This window comes from Clupea harengus, chromosome 16 (assembly GCF_900700415.2).
Source record: "Clupea harengus chromosome 16, Ch_v2.0.2, whole genome shotgun sequence".
Lineage (NCBI taxonomy): Eukaryota > Metazoa > Chordata > Actinopteri > Clupeiformes > Clupeidae > Clupea > Clupea harengus.
The window spans coordinates 26,528,307-26,549,813 of record NC_045167.1 but is presented as its reverse complement, the minus strand read 5'-3'; positions in this window follow the sequence as shown (position 1 = coordinate 26,549,813).

Sequence of the window (21,507 nt, the reverse complement as noted above, 5' to 3'; positions counted from 1 at the left end):
CACACACACATATAAATACACACACTATACACTTACACTCACACATATCAGATCTACCCTGCACACGCACACTATACACTTACACACACACACACACACACTATACACTTACACACATCAGATCTGACCTGCACACACACACTATACACTTACACACACCAGATCATAAGACCTGCACACACACACACTATACACTTACACACACACACACACACACACTATACACTTACACACACATCAGATCATAAGACCTGCACACACACACTATACAGTTACACACATCAGATCTGACCTGCACACACACACACACTATACACTTACACACACCAGATAATAAGACCTGCACACACACACACTATACACTTACACACATCAGATCTGACCTGCACACACACACACGCACTATACACTTACACACATCGGATCTGACCTGCACACACACACACACTCACTATACACTTACACACACCAGATCATAAGACCTGCACACACACACTATACACTTACACACACACACACACACACTACACACTTACACACACCAGAGCATAAGACCTGCACACACACACTATACACTTACACACACACACTACACACCAGATCATAAGACCTGCACACACACACTATACACTGGTGCAGGGCTGGGGGTCCTCACAGAAACATGAGTAGGGGAAGGGTTGTGTTCAAGAGAATGGGGGAATGTCCCATATCCGGATTGGAATCCATCAAAGGAACATCCCCAGCATTGGCACAGATGCCATCTAGTGGCCTCTCCTGGTATCACTCCAGTTCTAGTATTTATTTATGGATTTAAATGTTCATGTCATCAAAATACGCTTTAAAGGAAACATAAAGAAAAAGTAAATTTTATGTGGTTGTGACATGAATGTTTGAACATATTCTAAGGGATATTTATGGATGATGGATACTATCAGTGTTTCAGAAAAACAATTAAACCAAAATCTAGAAAAGATGACAGACCCGTTAAGTGTTAATGGATAGAAGAGAGAGGGGAATATTACAGAGAAGAAAGGGGGGGGGGATAGGAGTAGGTTATGAGTAGAGTAGGATAGGCTTAGGTTATGAGTAGGAGTAGGTTAGGTTTATCACACATTCTTTAAGCCTAACATAAAAGGAGAAGGTTAGGTTTATCACACATTCTTTAAGCCTAACATAAAAGGAGAAGGTTAGGTTTAGGTTTACATTTGGATAAGGATAAAGGGAAGTGAAACTACTCCCCGGAACGTGACAGGGTGAGGGAGAACTAATGATACGGTAAATGAGGAAGGAGGATATTAAAAAAAAAAAGAAGATACACAAAACAGAAAAGGTTATTAACTAAATTAAAACAGTGCACAGATGGCAGACATAATAATTCCTATGCCTGTCTATAAAAAAGAAGATAATACACAAGACTATTTGTAATTGTGTGGTTATTCTGTTCTAGTCTGTGAGTGTCATGAACAGGCGTGGATAAGGTTATGTCACAGAAGGTGTTTATTAAGGTTTGTTTTTATTATCAAAAGACACCACAAAACTGGATGCTGAAAATGATGATTGAGATATTTTAGTTTGTGCAAAGTTAAAGTGGCACAGGAAGTGGGGGTCTGTCGTCGGACGGGAGAAAAGGACTCCAACACATAAACTACCAGGTGGGGTTGTGTGAGAGTGAATTATGAGTGGTTTGGGGTTTTGTGTGTGTTAGTGTGTGTGTGTGAGTGTGTGCGTACACCATTGGAAGCTGATGTTGGTTTTATAAATGACAAGCGACTGAAAGATGTGTGGCCTATTAGAACGGTGATGTGAGGATGGCATTGGGGTTTGCAATGAAGGAATACAATGATACGGGGCCAGGTCAAAGGTCGAATGAAGGCGTACAATGAAACAGGACCAGTTCAAAGGTCAAATGAAGGCATACAATGATACGGGACGAGGTCAAAGGTCGAATGAAGGCATACAATGATACGGGACCAGGTCAAAGGTCAAATGAAGGCATACAATGATACGGGACCAGGTCAAAGGTCGAATGAAGGCGTACAATGATACGGGACCAGGTCAAAGGTCGAATGAAGGCGTACAATGATACGGGACCAGGTCAAAGGTCGAATGAAGGCGTACAATGATACGGGACCAGGTCAAAGGTCAAATGAAGGCGTACAATCATAGACATATATACATAGACGCCCTGTTGGCCCTTGGCTCGCGTGTCAACTCGCCGCCATCTTGGGGAGGTAATGACTGGCCAGTAAACACATGCAAGTGAATGGGGGAGCTCCTGCTTTTCTGGATAAAAAGCACTATAGCGTTTACATTTCTCAACCGATTTCATTGATTCGTTTATATATTGAATGGTTTATGATCTACGAGGAATAAAAAAAAAAAGTTTTGTCTCCATGTTACTTAGAATCTTGATAGTAAGGCTATAAATCGCCACAGGCATATGTACATACATCATATATGTCTATGATAATCGCTGCTAGACGCTCACTGTTCTTGTGCTCCCACAGCTCATTCACTTTGAAATACGGAAACGAAATCTAAATGATCGAAATAGTGCTTCTTTAACTACTAATATTGAATTTGACCATCATTGAGAAAAACGGAACAGAATCTGCAAATAGCCTAGCATAGCATACTCAAACTACTGACAGAGGAGGCAAATGTAAACAACCATCAAACACCTGCTTTCTATATTTTTATAGCAGTGAAATACACACATTCAAATATACACATTTTTGTACATATACACAATTTGATATAAGCATGACCAAGACCACGCATAGTTTTCTTTGCCCTCCGTTATCCTCCTTATCCGTACCTTCGTGTGCTGCATATCAGAAATGGCCAACAGAAAAGCGAAGACGGAGACGGCTCCTGTTACCATGGAAACAATAAACGAACCTAGCTTTAGTATCTACATAGCTACTGCAGATCAGAAATGGCTAACAGAAAAGTTTTGAAAAGGTACGATAACGGAGGGCAAAGAAAACTATGCATGGTCTTGGTCATGCTTATATCAAATTGTGTATATGTACAAAAATGTGTATATTTGAATGTGTGTATTTCACTGCTATAAAAATATAGAAAGCAGGTGTTTGATGGTTGTTTACATTTGCCTCCTCTGTCAGTAGTTTGAGTATGCTATGCTAGGCTATTTGCAGATTCTGTTCCGTTTTTCTCAATGATAGTCAAATTCAATATTAGTAGTTAAAGAAGCACTATTTCGCTCATTTAGATTTCGTTTCTGTATTTCAAAGTGAATGAGCTGTGGGAGCACAAGAATAGTGAGCGTCTAGCAGCGATTATCATAGACATATATGATGTATGTACATATGCCTGTGGCGATTTATAGCCTTACTATCAAGATTCTAAGTAACATGGAGACAACATTTTTTTTTTATTCCTCGTAGATCATAAACCATTCAATATATAAACGAATCAATGAAATCGGTTGAGAAATGTAAACGCTATAGTGCTTTTTATCCAGAAAAGCAGGAGCTCCCCCATTCACATGCATGTGTTTACTGGCCAGTCATTACCTCCCCAAGATGGCGGCGAGTTGGCACGTCGCAGCAACGTTCTGAAGCAGACAATGGGGCGTCTATGTATATATGTCTATGCGTACAATGATACGGGACCAGGTCAAAGGTCGAATGAAGGTAACAATGATACGGGACCAGGTCAAAGGAGGTACCAGAGCTCAAATCTTCCCAGGAAGAAGATTGCCTCCTCATGCATGCAATCTAAATCATACTATCAGGCTGCAATATGGAGGCGGTGTCTGAAGACCCAAAACCTCCGTGCCGGATCCCAAGGAGAGTGGGTGGACCACAGACGATGATGGGAACGAGGTGCACGAGGTCATGCAAACTGTCAGAGTGCACATGTCTCACCAATGGCCTGAAGTGCACAGATACAGTATGTTCAAACTGCAAACCTGTTCTAATCAACCCACTGAGGAAGAACCCACTGTCGAGTTAACGGACTCAGATGATGGTGACGGGGACTGAGTCCTAGGTTGAGGGTGTAGACCTAACATTTCCCATTATGTACAGTTGTAATTCTAATTTCTCTACCAGACATTGTTAAATAGCTATTCAAGCCATCAGTATTATTGTTGCATAGAACATGCCAATTGAGCAGGGTGTAAAAGTGTAGCATTATCCAGACATATGCACTTTCAGACCACTAATTAAACAGTTGTACATGTAATGTGTGTGTTTTGAAGTACTGGTAATAAGAAAAATAAAACAAAACAATTTTACATGCCACTACATTGTTTGCCTGTATCATGTGTAGTTTCATCATAATTTTTCTGGCCTAGTGGCCTAGGTTGATTATATACAAACTGAGGGACTACTATTTAGTTAAATTTAACTTAATATTGTATTTGAAGTAAGAACCACTAAATATTAATATTTGAAACTGCAAATTTCGCAAAAGTAGACTACATATCCTTATAAGATTGATAATGTGAACTGTTCCAGTACATAGGAGGCCATTAAAAGTATGTATTGGTGGGTTTATTTCAATGGAGACGAGATAATAGTATAATGGTACAGTTGTACATGATGACTGGAGAATTCATCTTTACGCGTTAGCCCGATAGGGGTCTCTCTGTTCAAGAGGTGATAACCACTAATAAGCTGCCACTCTGAAAGGGTTATCACATCAAAACATAATCTAGGGATGTATAACAATTAAAAAATAGCAACTAGAATTTGCCCACCCAGATGGTACCGGTATGTGACATTTCGGGTCTGGGCCCATGGACTATTTCCTGGCATGACTGAACGGTCGAGGTTAGTAAGTATGCTGTAGTGGCCGGCTATGGCCAGGTGATGGCGCACCGATATATGATGTTATGATATACGTGTGAGAAGATAATTAAAGTTGTCGAGTTGCATCCTGATGGTTGTGTCCTTGAGTACCGAGTATATAGGCGCAATACATGGTGTCAGAAGCTTATAACCCGCGACAGACAGAGTCTAGAGGTACAGACAACCAGTTGGAGTAGTTTAACGGCGTGGAGAGTGAAGACGGTGACGTGTGGAGCTAGAGAGAAAGTTTGACGGTGAAAGCTAACAACAAGCTAGCGGTAAGCTACTAGCACACAGCACGGATCACATTTTTACCATCCCACCACCGGGACCCTTCGACTTCGAGCCAAGCTCGTGGCCCGCATGGATAAAAAGATTCGAACGCTTCAGGCTTGCTTCTGGATTGAAAGAAAAAGACAAAGCTTACCAGGTGAATTCTCTCATTTACACAATGGGGTGATAAAGCTGACGATATCCTGAGCTCATTGCAGTTGGCTGAGGATAAACAAAATGACTATGACGAGGTAAAAGATGCTTTTGATGGACATTTTGTAGGAGTGCATAATGTAATTTTTGAACGAGCCAAGTTTAATAAACGAAGTCAGGAAGTTGGCGAATCTGCAGAGAACTTATCACAGCAGTGCACATGCTAGCTGAACATTGCAAATATGGCGTCTTGCGTGAAGAGTTGATCCGAGACAGGATTGTTGTCGGGATACGTGATGCCAAATTGTCTGAAAAAATGCAGCTCAACCCAAAATTGGATTTAGCTACAGCCATAGTTCAAGTGAGGCAGCACGAAGAGGTTGAAAAAACAGCAAGTTGTTCTCCGGTCAGCCGATTCACCGGAGCAAATAGATGCAGTGTCTTACAACAGCAAGAGACAGACTTATAGGAAAAATTCTGCTCAACGTGTAAGCCGTTTTCAGCCTCAGCATGCCTCAACCAGCCCAAAGCAGTGTGGGAAGTGTGGCAAAACCCCTACACATGCATGGACTGAATGCCCAGCAAAAAGATGCTGAATGTAGAAAATGTCAAAAGAGGGGACACTTTGCATCTGTGTGCAGATCAGCTCAAAACCTAGAATCCATTGAGGAGGATTATGTGGCGGCTTATTTGGGAGCTGTTGACTATCCACAGTCGTCTACATGGACTGAAATGCTCACCATAAATGGTGGCCCTATGTGCTTTAAAGTGGACACGGGGGCATCTGTGACTGCTATCCCAGAAACAGAATACACGCAAGAGAAATACGGCAGCTACACAGTGACACACAGACCTCTGCTGGGGCCCGCCAGTCAACCTCTGGATGTCAAAGGGCAAGTGCATGCTGTCATTCAGAGAGGCGACAGAAAGATTGAGGAGGACGTGTTCATTGTGAAAGACCTGACCACACCCTTATTGGGCCTGCCAGCCATTCGCAGACTGCAGATGATTCCTCAGCTCCATAGCATAGACAATGCTGAGACGCACTTCCGCTCAACCTACGCAGATGTCTTTACAGGCTAGGTAAACTTAAAGGTGAATATAAAATTAAGCTGAAAGACAATGCACCACCCTATGCCCTCTCTGCCCCACGACGTGTAGCCATCCCACTCCGGGCCAAAGTTAAAGAGGGACTAGACCGGATGGAGAAAATGGAGGTCATAGCCCGTGTTGAAGAACCAACTGAATGGTGCGCAGGCATGGTCCCTATTGTGAAAACGTCGGGGAAACTACGCATTTGTGTAGATTTAACCCATTTGAACGAGAGCGTCATCAGAGAGAGACACATCTTACCGGCAGTGGACGAGACGCTGGCCAAGCTGGAAGGAGCCAGAGTCTTCACAAAGCTTGACGCAACATCAGGCTTTTGGCAAGTACCACTCCATCAAGACTCAATGCTGTTGACCACGTTCATCACACCAGAGGGCCGATATTACTTCAAGAGGTTACCCTTTGGTATATCATCGGCCCCGGAGCACTTTCAAAAGAGGATTTCCCAGCTGATTGATGGCATTGACGGAGTGTTATGTCATGCTGATGATGTCCTCATCACAGGAAAGGACCGGGCAGAACACGACGATAGGCTGCACAGGGTGCTACAGAGTCTGGGCTCACTCTGAATGAAAAATGCCAGTTTGCACTGACAGAAGTCCGTTTCCTGGGCCATGTCATAAACTCCCAGGGCATCAGAGCAGACCCGGATAAGATAAAGGCGATCCGTGACATGCCTGAGCCGAAGGATGTGGCAGATGTTCGCCGCTTCATGGGCATGGTGAACTTTGTAGGGAAATTCTCACCACGCCTGCCTGACTTGACAAAGCCCATCCGCGATCTGTTGAAGACAGAGAACAGCTGGACATGGGGAGCACCCCAACAGAAAGCGTTCCTGGACACTAAGAAAGAATTAGGGTCAGAGACGGTGTTAGCCCAATACAGCCCAAACCTTGAAACCATGGTGTCAGCGGATGCCTCTTCGTATGGACTAGGAGGTGTCTTAACACAAAAACAGCTAGGTGGTGAGTGGAGACCTGTTGTCTTCATTTCAAGAAGTTTGACCAAAGCCGAGTCAAGATATGCTCAAATAGAAAAAGAGGCTTTAGCTACGACCTGGGCATGTGAGCGCCTGCGCGGATACTTGAGCGGCCTAGATTTTACTATAAGAACAGATCACAAGCCACTCATAACACTCCTGAAGTCCAGAGCACTGGATGACCTTCCGCCGAGGATTATCAGATTCAGATTAAGGCTGCTCAGATTCAATTTCAACATCATCCATGTCCCAGGTAAAAACCTGATAACAGCTGATGCTCTGTCCAGAGCGCCGCTTCCAGCCACAGCCACGGAGGCGGAGCAAGACCTGGAAAAGGAATGCAAAGCTTACTTGGACAGTGTAGTAGAAAGCCTGCCAGCCACACCGACAAAGCTGGAACAAATTAAGAGCGCACAAACCTCTGACAACACCTGCAAACGTCTCAGGCGATACATTGCAAACGGCTGGCCTGAACACAGACGAGATATGCATGAGCTGCTGTTGCCCTACTGGCCTGAAAGGTCAGTCCTGCATGAAGGAGGAGGACTGCTCATGAAAGGTGAGAGACTCATCATCCCTGAACACATGAGACCTGATATCCTACAGAGACTTCACCAGGGACATCAGGGTATCAACAAATGCCTAGCTAGGGCTAGAGAATCTGTCTGGTGGCCAGGCATCACGTGTGCTGTAAAGCAGATGGTCGAGAGATGTGAGATTTGTGCACGTGAAGCTCAAACACCTGTCGAGCCTCTGCTCACGACTGACCTCCCAAGCAGACCATGGCAGAGGGTTGCAGCAGATCTTTTCCAATGGCAGAATGGGAACTATTTAGTCATGATAGACTACTTTTCTCGCTATATTGAGGTTTGCACCCTACCTGGAGGCACAACAGCTAAACAGACTATTGCAAGATTTAAAGCTGTGTTTGCTAGGTATGGATGCCCAGAAGTGCTAGTCACGGACAACGGTCCTCAGTTTTCCTGTCATGAATTATCTCAGTTTGCAAGAGATTATGACTTTACACATGTGACAAGCAGCCCCCGTTATCCCCACAGCAATGGGGAGGCTGAACGGGCCGTCAGAACTGTTAAGTCTCTCTTAGAGAAAGAGGGAGATTTCCACAAAGCTCTGCTGGCCTACAGGTCTACTCCATTGGCACACGGGACCTCCCCAGCACAACTACTGATGGGGAGGAGACTCAGAACACCAGTCCCAGTGTCACCGCTGCAGCTACAACCACAGTGGCCTGATCTCAAAGAATTCAGAGAAAAGGACACTGCGTTGAAACTGCAACAGCAACAAACGTTCAACCGGAGACACCGCACTCAAACCCTGCCACCTCTTCAGTCTGGACAGCAGGTGTGGATCAGACCCTCACGCACCAGAGGGACAGTTGTGGGCCCTGCACCTACACCACGCTCATACGAGGTGGAGACCCCGGATGGAGGACGGCTGCGACGCAACCGTTCACACCTCAGGGAAGTACCAGTGCCCCCAACATCAGGTGACATGTCAATGACTAGGTCAGGGAGACTTTCTAGGGCTCCTGAAAGACTGGACCTTTGAACACTAAACACACACCTACACACTACGGAGGACAGAAAAGAAAAACATGATAAGATGTTAAAACAAAAGAAAAGTCATAATGTTTAAAAAGTGAAATGTTTAGTCGAAAAGCTATGTTCTGATCTAATGCATCTAGTGAGTAATCTCATACAATAGTTACAGTAAAGTATAATTTATTCTGTTAGTTTCTCAGTTTAGACTTTTAAGTTTTAATAAGGATTTTAGTGAACTCCTGAAATTATAAGATAAGTTATAAGAAAGTAGCTATATTGTTGAATGCACTTTGTCATCTTGAGGTTCTGACAAAGCAGTTAAACTTTCATCTAAAAGGGGGAGATGTAGTGGCCGGCTATGGCCAGGTGATGGCGCACCGATATATGATGTTATGATATACGTGTGAGAAAATAATTAAAGTTGTCGAGTTGCATCCTGATGGTTGTGTCCTTGAGTACCGAGTATATAGGCGCAATACATATGCAACCCACCAAAAGATTGGCGGATGATTAAAAAAGATGGCGGATGAAATCGCCGAAGTTCCACAAAAGTATTCACCGATGTACGTTTCTTTGCTTTTTTTTGGTAATTTTTTAAAAAAGTTACCGAGAAATAAACAGTGTATTATGTACTTATGTCATGATTGATTAACAAAAATAGTCTGTTTCGTTAGCGATGTATCCGTTAGCCAGGTCGCTAACAGTAGCTGCTAGCTAGCAAATAAGCACACACAGGATGATGACACAGCGTCATGTTGCCGTACATCCTATCTTAATAGACTGTTCGAAATCAAAGGTTTTTGAGATACCTTCCCCCGAAAGGACCTCTCTCGTTAGACACCTGTCTAACAAGAGATCAAGGATTAGACAGCTATCTAGGAATCCGAACACAGCCCTGGTCACATACTACATTGTTTTGATTGGTTGTAGGTAACCAATTGAGCGAAGAGGCATTTTTTCTCCTGGTTCAGTTGAAACACGCCCCATAATCACAGCCCAATGGAGCGATATCAGACTCATATTCTGACTAGAATTATGAGTATGACATCGTCAGGCTAGGGTTAAATAGATAAAGACATCAATATAATAAATAATTAAATAGAGCGAAAAGATACTTTTATGTTGACATGATTTTGACGTGAACATCTCCTAGGAGATTATTTTATTTTCCCTCCTAATTTTCTTGATACCTCGATACCCTTTGATTGATTCCTGTGAACTCTCCTTGATGATACTCATTTAACTCTTAAATTGATATGTCCTTGATTACTACTTCTTCGAATTACTTCACCTTTTGATACATTTCCTTTTTCTGCTGTTTTTGGATTCTTGAAGACCTTTTAGCTTTTATTTCTCGATCTCCGGTGAGCTAGCAGCGATTGCATTAGTTTGTATGGGGCTAGCATATTAGCATGCTAGTAACGTTTAGCTAACTGAGCTACATTTAAAACCAGTTTGATCATTTATTTTACAGTTTGTGTATGTACTGTTAACGTTATGAACAATATTTGTGTATGTTATTATGTGTAAAGTTATTATAAAGTTATTATTGAATATGTTGAATTATATGACTTTAGGTATTAATGCTAATGTAACGGACTCCTCAGAATTGGGAGACGTTAAAGGAGTGGAATGTTCAGAGGCGTGCGCACAGCAGCCTGTGTGTGTGTGTAATAATTACAGCTTCACAATTGACCTATGGCTAAGCCCCGCCCCCCTTAGTTACTGTTGCTAACTCGGACAAGTTATCAGCGCTGACTAGAGTTTACAATGGCAGCTATCAGTGTCAAAATGATATCCCAAGAGGCTCTAGGCAACTTTTGGAGACAAAGGAACCTGATTTCGTCTAGAAGCCTTCAAAAGGGACTTCATTATGCAATGGAGGGATATGTATAAAATTTAAAACTAGATATGGTGGATAACAAGCTTACATTTGAGGCGAAAATGTACAGATCACTATGCAAGAGGGAGAAGCCTCATCTCACGGTCATCACGATTGCAGATAAATACATCCAATACCAGCATTGTTCATGCACCGCATGGAAAGATTAAATGAATTTACCTTCAGTTAATTTAACTAATCTGAAGAGGCACTGAGATGTAGACCTACGTTTATTATAACTAGCATTAACCTGTCCCTGACAGGACAGTGTCCTAACTGTCTAGCTAGCTATCGTAACCGGCATGCGTGTGTTATCGGCAAATGTTCACGTTGTCATGTTAATTCATTATTAAACTTTTGTATACTTGTGCATATCGATTGTTTAATAGAATGGCTGATTTTTAACAAACTGTCCGATAACTGACATAGTTACGCTAGCGCAGCTAGTGAATAGCTAACGTTAGCTCGTTTTAGCCAGAGATAACTTGCCTAAGCCTAGTATAACATCAGTGGTGAAAGTAAGCCGGTACTGTCAATGACAATAATGTGAATAATGAGTATGCCTATGATCATGTAAGCTTAGTTGATTGCTTTAGCAGAGGAAAATTCCAACCTAACAAGAGTATGGCAGATAGCTAATGAACGTAGTTGACTGTGTGGTCTGCCACACAACTTAATCCACCGGAGACATTTGGCCCTGCCTTGTTTTAGTTTGGGAAATGGGATAAAATATACCCCATTGCCTATCCTCTCATGATACCTCGTTTAAGTGTTGTATCTACCCCATGCACATCGTTTGACCATTTTTGTTCAACTTACATTACAACAAACCCCATTAAACAAGTGAAGAATCACGGTTTCTAATGCTACTCTATGGAATTGTAAACTCAAGATGTCCGAGTGCAGTTGTTACTAAACTGCCATTGGCTCGTCTGCGTTCGAGGGGCGGGGCTTAGCCATAGGTCAATTGGCGAACAAAAACTTGAACAGGTAAAAAGATATTGTTATTTAGGATTAATGATGTCTTCCCCTTTTCGATGGAGCAATACGAGATTTAACTGAAATGGAAAGAATTGGCACCGTACTTAAGCTAAATCAAAAATTACTATTAACAAAGTACAGGCTTAGAGATCATAGTCTCGCCGTAAAAAACGTGCTGCATAGACAGCGTTGGATAATTACTTTATCTATTATATGTTTATCTTATGGAATTTAACTTTAACTAATTATTTGTACTTAATTATTATTATTTTAATATTTTAGTATTACCATTATTATTGTTTGAGTGCTTTGATGACATTGTATCGAACAGTCATGCCAATAAAGCCAATTGAATTGAATTGAAATAGAGAGCGAAAAACCTTACAAGGTACAGATTGAGCAACCATAGCCTGGCTATCGAAATGGGCAGACACAGGCCAATGTGGCTGCCCAGAGAAGAGAGGCTCTGCATTCACTGCAGCAAGGGCAGGGTAGAAACAGAGTTCCACTTTTGAAAGAATGCTGCCTCCCTTTTTTTTTTAATTGGCAGATGAGCTCCTGGATCAGTTCCGGGAGAGGGAATTGGAGGCGAAGTCGCGGGTGAAGGACTTGGACAACACAAACCTGCGGGTAGCGAACGTCTGGGAGTTCCTCCGTCTGGTCTATGGCGACGGAGTGCCCCAAACAAGCCCCAGCGGCTGACTGGGTATGTACTATATTGTGTACTATCTATATACTGGGTATGTACTATATTTATATTGTGTACTATCTATATACTGTGTATGTACTAATATTGTCTACTATACAGTGCTGCTTGAAAGTATGTGTTTACCCCTTGAGCAGTTTAGAGTTTTCTGTTGTTTTACCATGTTTTTTCTCTTTTATCATCACCAGTTTTCCATATATGAAATGTCAGGTTAATGTTTATCAATTGCATGTACTTGTTTAGAGGGGGAATTGTGTGAGTAGCCAAAAAACCTACATGAAACGTGGAATTCGTGTATGTGCAAAAGTAAGTGAACCCCCAGCTGCATTGGTAAAGTCAAGGTAAAACAACGTAAAACAACAGAAAAACTCTAAACTGCTCAAGGGATTCACATACTTTCAAGCAGCACTATATGTCACTTTGGATGTCACGTCTGCTAAATACTTCACCTAATAGGGCGAGTATACACAACATTCCTGTAGTTCCTATGTCTTTGCATGTTCCCAGGTCCAGGAACAGATTTGCAGATATGAAGGTGTTTTAATAATATGCATTGCATGTCATTTCAGTAAAATCTCCTTCAGGCGGCTGACCACAGCAGATTTATAAACCTGGCTGGGAGGAACCCCCCCCCCTCTGTACCTGTAAGTAAGTAAGTAAGACTTTATTTATATAGCACATTTCGTACAAGAATTGCAGTTCAAAGTGCTTTACATAAAATCAATAAAAGCAAGCAGCAAGAGCAATACATAGAGTTAAATAATGACTAATATCGTATCAGAACCTGATGTTCCGATAGGCTTCTTGAATTACTAAAATCAGGATAAAAGGTATAAAAGGAATAAAAGTAATAAAACCCTTCTGAAATAATAAAAATAGTGAAAGTTACAGTTAGTATCAACCCCACAGAAAATTAATAATATTAATAAAATGCTTTGGTAAAAAGATAGGTTTTAAGCTGCTTTTTGAAAGTGTCTAGCGTGTTTGCTTCCCTAATATTAATGGGTAATGTGTTCCATAATTTGAACTGTTTAAGTGTTGAAACTCCTCCCCCTGTACCTGTGCAAGTGTTGAAACTCCTCCCCCTGTACCTGTGTAAGTGTTGAAACTCCTCCCCCTGTACCTGTGTAAGTGTTGAAACTCCTCCCCCTGTACCTGTGTAAGTGTTGAAACTCCTCCCCTGTACCTGTGTAAGTGTTGAAACTCCTCCCCCTGTACCTGTGTAAGTGTTGAAACTCCTCCCCCTGTACCTGTGCAAGTGTTGAAATACAATGACAACAAAATAATGATTGGAATGCTTTGATAATACAATGACAAGTAAGCAACACATTTAGTCATCCTTTAATTATGATGTTGTAATCCATGCTTGATCAGCTCGGCTGCAGAAGTCACATGAAGACCGGGACCTTCAGACATTCTTTGGCCTGTTGTCAGGCCTGATGGTCGCCACACACACACACACACACACACACACAGACATTCTTTGGCCTGTTGTCAGGCCTGATGGTCGCCACACACACACACAGACATTCTTTGGCCTGTTGTCAGGCCTGATGGTCGCCACACACACACACACACACACACAGACACAGACACAGACATTCTTTGACCTGTTGGCAGGCCTGATGGTCACCACACACACACACACACACACACACACACACACACACACACACACACACACACATTATTTGACCTGTTGGCAGGCCTGTTGCCGAATTAACGCCGTAAGAAACATGACGGCCCAGGAGGTTGAGGAGGCCGTCCATGTTAGGGGAGATGCAAACACAATCTATCTCTGAGTACTCAAACACACACATCATAGAACACACACACTAGGGCTGTGCAATTAATCGAATTTTGATCGCGATTTCAATTTTTGGGTCAAACGATCTCCAAACTCATATAATCGAGTTGAAACGATTTATTTGCGCAATTCAGTCCTTCCCCAAAAGCATTCAACGCGGCGAGAGGGAGTTAAATCTTTAACTGGCATGTGGCATCAGGAAGTATATGCCACTGGCAGGAGGCGGGACATGCCAGTGAGCAGCATTGACTGTTGACAGCCAATTGCACAGACGTTCATGCAAATACGACAGCACAGGCTCTAGCCAATCAGATCACGTTTATGGTCACGGCTCAAGAGCGTGAAGCAAAAAAAATTAAAAAAAGATGGCGGACCAAACTCCGTAGATAGTCATATTTGTACCTAAAAGTTGTTTGTTTGACTTTTTTTTGCTTATATTTTTATAAAGTTACCGAGAAATAGACACTGTAGAATGTAAAAAACCCATTATTGTAACTCAAAAATATGTCTGAGAGGATTTGCGAGGTGTCTGAGCTACCTATCATTCACTTTGAATGGGGACCCGTCAACCTTGACGGATCAACGCATTCCAACGCATACAGTGTGTACACAACAAATACAATTTTTTAAGGGGAAATTTTAAAGTTCTCAGTAAATAAATGCATCATGTTTTTCAAACTCAAAATTAATCGTTTGAATAATCGTGATTTCAATATTGACCAAAATAATCGTGATTATGATTTTTTCCATAATCGAGCAGCCCTAACACACACACACACACACACACACACATCATAGAACACACACACATCATAGAACACACACACACACGAACACACACACATGAACACACCATGTTAGGGGAGATGCATAAACAATCTATGTGAGTACTTAAACACACACACCATAGAACACACACACACATCATAGAACACACACACACACCACACATCATAGAACACACACACACACACACACACCACACATCATAGAACACACACACACACATCATCACACACACACACACACACACACACACACATCATAGAACACACACACACACACATCATAGAACACACACACACATCATAGAACACACACACACACACACACACACACACCATAGAACACACACACACACAAACACACACACACACACGAACACACCATGTTAGGGGAGATGCATATACAATCTATGTGAGTACTGAAACACACACATCATAGAACACACACACACACACACAGACACACAGATCATAGAACACACACACACACACACACATGCTTCAGTAGAAACAAGGAATCAAAACAATAATGTATCTGAAAACACATTACATTTCTCACAAATAAAAACAGTAGCTATCTGTTGAAAGGTATGCATAATACATAATGCATTATAACCTGCATAATAGTCCCGTGATATAGGGGTGCGCTTCCCTAACTCCCAGCAGAAACTATGGCCGATAAAAATGTACGCTTATTTTCTTCATTTTGATCTTCACCTGATCTACTGACCTGATCTACTTGCAGAAACCCTCTGCCTACACCTATCCAAGACCACCACACTGTGTGTGAGTGTGTGTGTGTGTGTGTGTGAGTGATTGAAACCCTCTGCCTACACCTATCCAAGTGTAGCGCCTCTCTAGCTTGTTTGAGCTTTCATGAGAGGTGGCTAACCTGAATTCTTTTACCTAACAAAGATACCTTGGGGTTTCACTAATGAACTTGACAATATTAATCCAGTATATTTAACAATAAAGCACTTATAATTTAACTTAATAGTTATTACTAATCTAATCAAATTTTAAATATGCAAAACCAGTACACACAACGGATATATAAAAAAAGCATGAAAGATTTACTTTAGAAAAAAACACAGATCAGTACTTCAATTTACAATTCCAATATCCTTTGCACATATATACACATCAGCATGACATATCAATATTCACAACAATAATCACAATACTAAACCAGCCGGCAATACTAAATAAACTAATATCTTTACAGTTCAAACTGTGCAGATCTGACTGTAGCTGGTGAACGTGGTAGCCGTAAACAAAATGGCTGCTTCACCATGAGGGCACAAAATAAAAGGGAGATGATACCTCTGGTGGATGAGGTTGAAGCCACACGCCCAGCGGCAGAAAGGCGGCAGCAGGGGGAGGAGAGACGAACAGAAGATCCTCGTAGATGACGAGATGAGTTGAGTTGACTTGAAGAAGAGAGGACTGATGCAGATGTCCAACTGGAGTTTCCACAGACGTTACCACTTCGTTAGCTGGTCGCTAGCTTTGTAGCAAAGTCTGGGCTCAATTAATAGCCACTGTTTCAGCAGCTAAACTATTTTTCCTCTTGATGAGTTATCCACTCACCAAACTAAATATAACACCATTAATAATACAACAGAGTCCGTGTTGAACACTTTAACTAATAATGATGAATACTGTATGTATTAACTATACCGCTTCCACTCTTCTTTTTAACCAACCTCCTCGCGCGCTATCTCTCAACTCTCCCATTCTCCTCACGTCAGTCCAACTCCTCCCACTTCCCTGTCCTTTGACCCCAGATGTAATTCGCTCATAATCAAACAGTACAACAATAAAATACATTCACTAAACATTTTCACAAATACATTACACAACAAATAATTAACATTTTAAATCAATTAACTTTTAACCTTAATGTTATTTATTATATCATGAACTTATTTATTCTAACTTATACTATTTATAAACCTATTCTATTTATACTATTAATAACTTTAAGCATCTAGCCTAATTTTCCAAAGGGCTACACAAGCCCACCACACTGTCATGCAATTCTACCCCACTTATGATGCATCTACATACTCTGTGCTAGCCTATTTAAACATAATGTAAATTACTGCCACCATCAACATAGTTTTCTGTTTCATTACTCTACTGACACTTGTAATAGTAACCTTATGAACACACTGTTTACTAAGCTGTTTTAAAATGCTTGAATGCTCTCTCCCCATTTTATCCACTAATAATTTAGTGTGTACAGTATCATGTAAACTTCATGTATGTATATATACTTTATGTATGTTGCAACATGTATGCTAGCATGCTTATCCTGATACGTGTATTAATTCATCTGCCATGCTTCTGATTCTCTCCCCTTTCTCCACCTTTCTACCTGGCCAGATGCAAAAATATGTCCTGAAGTCATTTAGTTTTACCCGACTCAAACAATGTTAGCAAGAATAATAATCAGTAAGCACCTAAAAATCTAAGCACCATTTTCAAACAGGTACCCCAAGACAACTACTGTGTGAATAGATGAATCACTGACCTGTTTACTATGCCGCCATTTTGTAGCAATACGTCCCCTGGGGAAACAACCTTTTCTGAATAAATCAATTACAGCACGGATGTGTACACACATCAGAACATGTTTCTCAAGATAAGACTCACGTTTCTATCCAACATAACCAAGCTAAATGTTTTCAAATTGAGTTGAGCTAAAGGTAGATATCTTCTTCCTCCGGTTAAAATGGAGTCTGTAAAGTGAACTTTGACTATTTCTGCCCTTCCTCTTATGTCGGACCTGTAAGGAGGAGCCTAGAGTGTCTAAGGTGTAAAACTTGTCATCGTGGGCAAAGTTGAGCAAAGTCCAAGAACAAAGTTGTTTTTATTTAACTCTTTCCTGAGCTAGTGCTGATATACAGATAGATACATGGGCAGTGGTGGGCATTGCTAGTACTGATATACAGATAGATACATGGGCAGTGCTGGGCATTGCTAGTGCTGATATACAGATAGATACATGGGCAGTGGTGGGCATTGCTAGTGCTGATATACAGATAGATACATGGGCAGTGGTGGGCATTGCTAGTGCTGATATACAGATAGATACATGGGCGGTGGTGGGCATTGCTAGTACTGATATACAGATAGATACATGGGCAGTGGTGGGCATTGCTAGTGCTGATATACAGATAGATACATGGGCAGTGGTGGGCATTGCTAGTGCTGATATACAGATAGATACATGGGCAGTGGTGGGCATTGCTAGTACTGATATACAGATAGATACATGGGCAGTGGTGGGCATTGCTAGTGCTGATATACAGATAGATACATGGGCAGTGGTGGGCATTGCTATGGGACAGTACTATCAGAGTTTCATTGCACACATTATAGCTGACAACCAATCTGAGAGGGGTGGGGGTATCACTGAGTAAAATATATGGTCCTTACTGCTCTCTCCATAGCCACTCCTTGCCTGAAAGTCTTCTGAAAAGCAGTAAAGACCACGGAAGACCATGGAGACCATAATAGGCACGTGCATTTTTCTGTGAAGGCAACACATTTTCTTTAGTATGAAATTAATCCTCAAAGATTTGCAAGTATTGCCTTACCCAGGATAATGTGTCATTATCACCCACAGAATAGAGCCATTGAAATGACCTTTGGAACAAGAGCATTATTATTGTATTCATGCTGAGTATTTATTTATGTGGAATATTATACTTTTGCTCTGCAAAAAGATTTGATCTTTGGCTTTACTCCAACAATATTGGTTTTAGGTTCGATGTTGGTTTCAGCACAATGTACACAGAAAATCTACAGTTTTGCTGAACCTGCATTAACCTGCATACAGGTGAGGGCAGTATGAACAGATTAATTAAAATCCCCACTTCATTTCACTGCCCCCTCTCATAGACATCCTTGGTATGGCAGTGTGATGCCCAGATGGCTAGTTTGAAACTAACAATCATTTCGATTCAAGCATAAGAAGCATGTTAAAACATACAATTTCTGTTTGCACACTTTAAGAGCTTTTGAGCGTTCTTGTTTTATGCTTAAACAGTGTGACACAGCATGAAACAAAGACTCCTTTGGTGTGCGGTAAATCCTATAATCCAACACTTTAACAGAGAAGACAAGGCCACACTGACAGAAGTTGACAAAGCTGACTGGTATTGATGATACATTTGTCCATATTGTAATGGCAGATGTGTATTTAAGCATGATAACCATGAACTTCATTATTAATAAAGCACAAGTCCTGGATTGGTTCTGTTAAATAATGAATTCAAATTGACCTATTGAATCTCATGACTGACATATGTGTGTGTGTGTGTGTGTGTGTGTGTGTGTGTGTGTGTGTGTGTGTGTGTGTAACATGAGTGACATATGACAACTTGAAGATCAACTTCATCAATGATAACTAAGTAGGCTACTAAATGTTGTAGTGTGTGTGTGTGTGTGTGTGTGTGTGTGTGTGTGTGTGTGGTAATTTGTAATAGTTACTTTCTTCTCTTTTTCTTTGCTGTGTCCACCAATAAACCAATATAACGCATTTTCCTGAAGCAGTTTTCCATCTTCATGAGTGAATATATAGAGACATACAGTGCCCTCCACAATTATTGGCACCCTTAGTGAATACGGGCAAAACAGGCTATGAAAAAATGTGTCCTTGCTGTTTATCCTCTTGGTCTTTCACTCAAAATATTCACAAAATTCTTACCTTTTCATTGAAGTAAAATTATTGAAAGAATTTTTTTTTTTTACATTAAATAAAATATTTTTCTCCAAAACATGGGTGCCATTGCCATGCTTCCTCGCCTGTTTCAGGCTTTGACCTCCGGAAGAATTGCTATACTTTGTATATGTAACTGGGCATCAGGACCGGCCATGCTATTGTTATTCTGACCTCATTGACGCTGCCGGTTTCCGTGAGTAGCCTGTGTGGTTGCCAGGTTTGTGATCGATCCTCGTTAGTCACATTGGCAGTTTACCAATGGTTGCCAGACATTGTGGTTAACTGCTATTTAGAACACCTGCTGTTATTTATACTATTTATTGCCTGTACCTATTTATTGGGGACTAGTGGACTGCCCACAAATACCTTGTTGGTATTTTTGTATCTTGTTTTACTATTGTGACTAGGGCTGGGCACGTTAACGCGTTAACGCAGGTTTTATTATTTATTTTATTTTTGTAAAAGTCTGTTGCTCACAGGCTTTTATTTTGTAAAAGTCTGCTAATGACTGCTGCGGAACCGGAAAAGAAAAGAATGGGCGGAACAAACAAACATGGTTGCTGCCATAGACATATATATATATATGATTATGATTGCTGCGACGTGCCAACTCGCTGCCATCTTGGGAAGGTAAAGGCTGGACTGTAAACAAACGCAAGTGAGCGATGGAGCTGCGGTGGAGCTGGATAAAAAGCACTATAGTGTTTACATTTCTCAACCGATTGAATTGAGTCGTTTGTATATTCAAGGGTTTATGATCAAAGTTTGGTCTCCATGTTACTTAGAATCTCGATAGTTAGGCTAAAATCGCCAAAGACATATATACATACATGTGATAATTGCAAATCATTCAACGAAACAGACAGTGGAGGGAGGCTTCGGCAGACTACGTACAGCAGAGTAACTGCCAGCGGTGAACTTTTTGGTGCTTCACCACACTCTAACATTAATGCCTTGGCAGTGGCAATAAGCTTTAGTTTTGTGTTTGTTTTGATAACATTGTTTAAGTTGAGAATTACACAAAGTATTTATTTTATTTAACTGCTACTATATAAAAATGCTGACGTTAAGTGTTTGCACAACAAATGTTGTCACTCAGGGACATTTGATACTGAACATAGACTGGTTATGCTGCTCCTATGTGTGCTGAAATATTTGTATGTGTCTGTAAGAAAATGTGCTGAACTGTGTTGCAAGACGAAAGAGAAGGCAGAGAAAAAGGGAAGTGCACATTGGGGCCCTGAGTGTCAGTCAGGAAATGTGCAAAGTGAAGATAACGAACAAGTCAGACAGATGCGAACACATGCTGTTAGGGAAGAAATGTATGCTACCAAAAAAGGCATTAAGAAAACAATTAGGAAACAGAGGACCAAATATGGGGGTAACTGTGAACGGAACCGAGACGAACACATGTTTGTTAAGTATGACATAAAGAGAAGGCATTGATCGATCTAACAAAGATGTATGACCAAAAAAGGAAAGGTCTGTGACTTAAGAGGAAGTAGACTGGTGAAAAAAGGGGACACACTGTGTGTTCAGGAGCTGATCTCTTCTTTTGGCTTTGGCACATTGTGACCACTGTTTTAAGAGCTTTGAGACTTTTGACTTTTCTTTTCATATTTTGAATTGTTGTTAAACGGGATAATTTGAATCGGCTTTTGTAGTTGTATTTGTACTTTTATCCTTTTTGACCTCTTTGACAATAAATCTTTGAGGT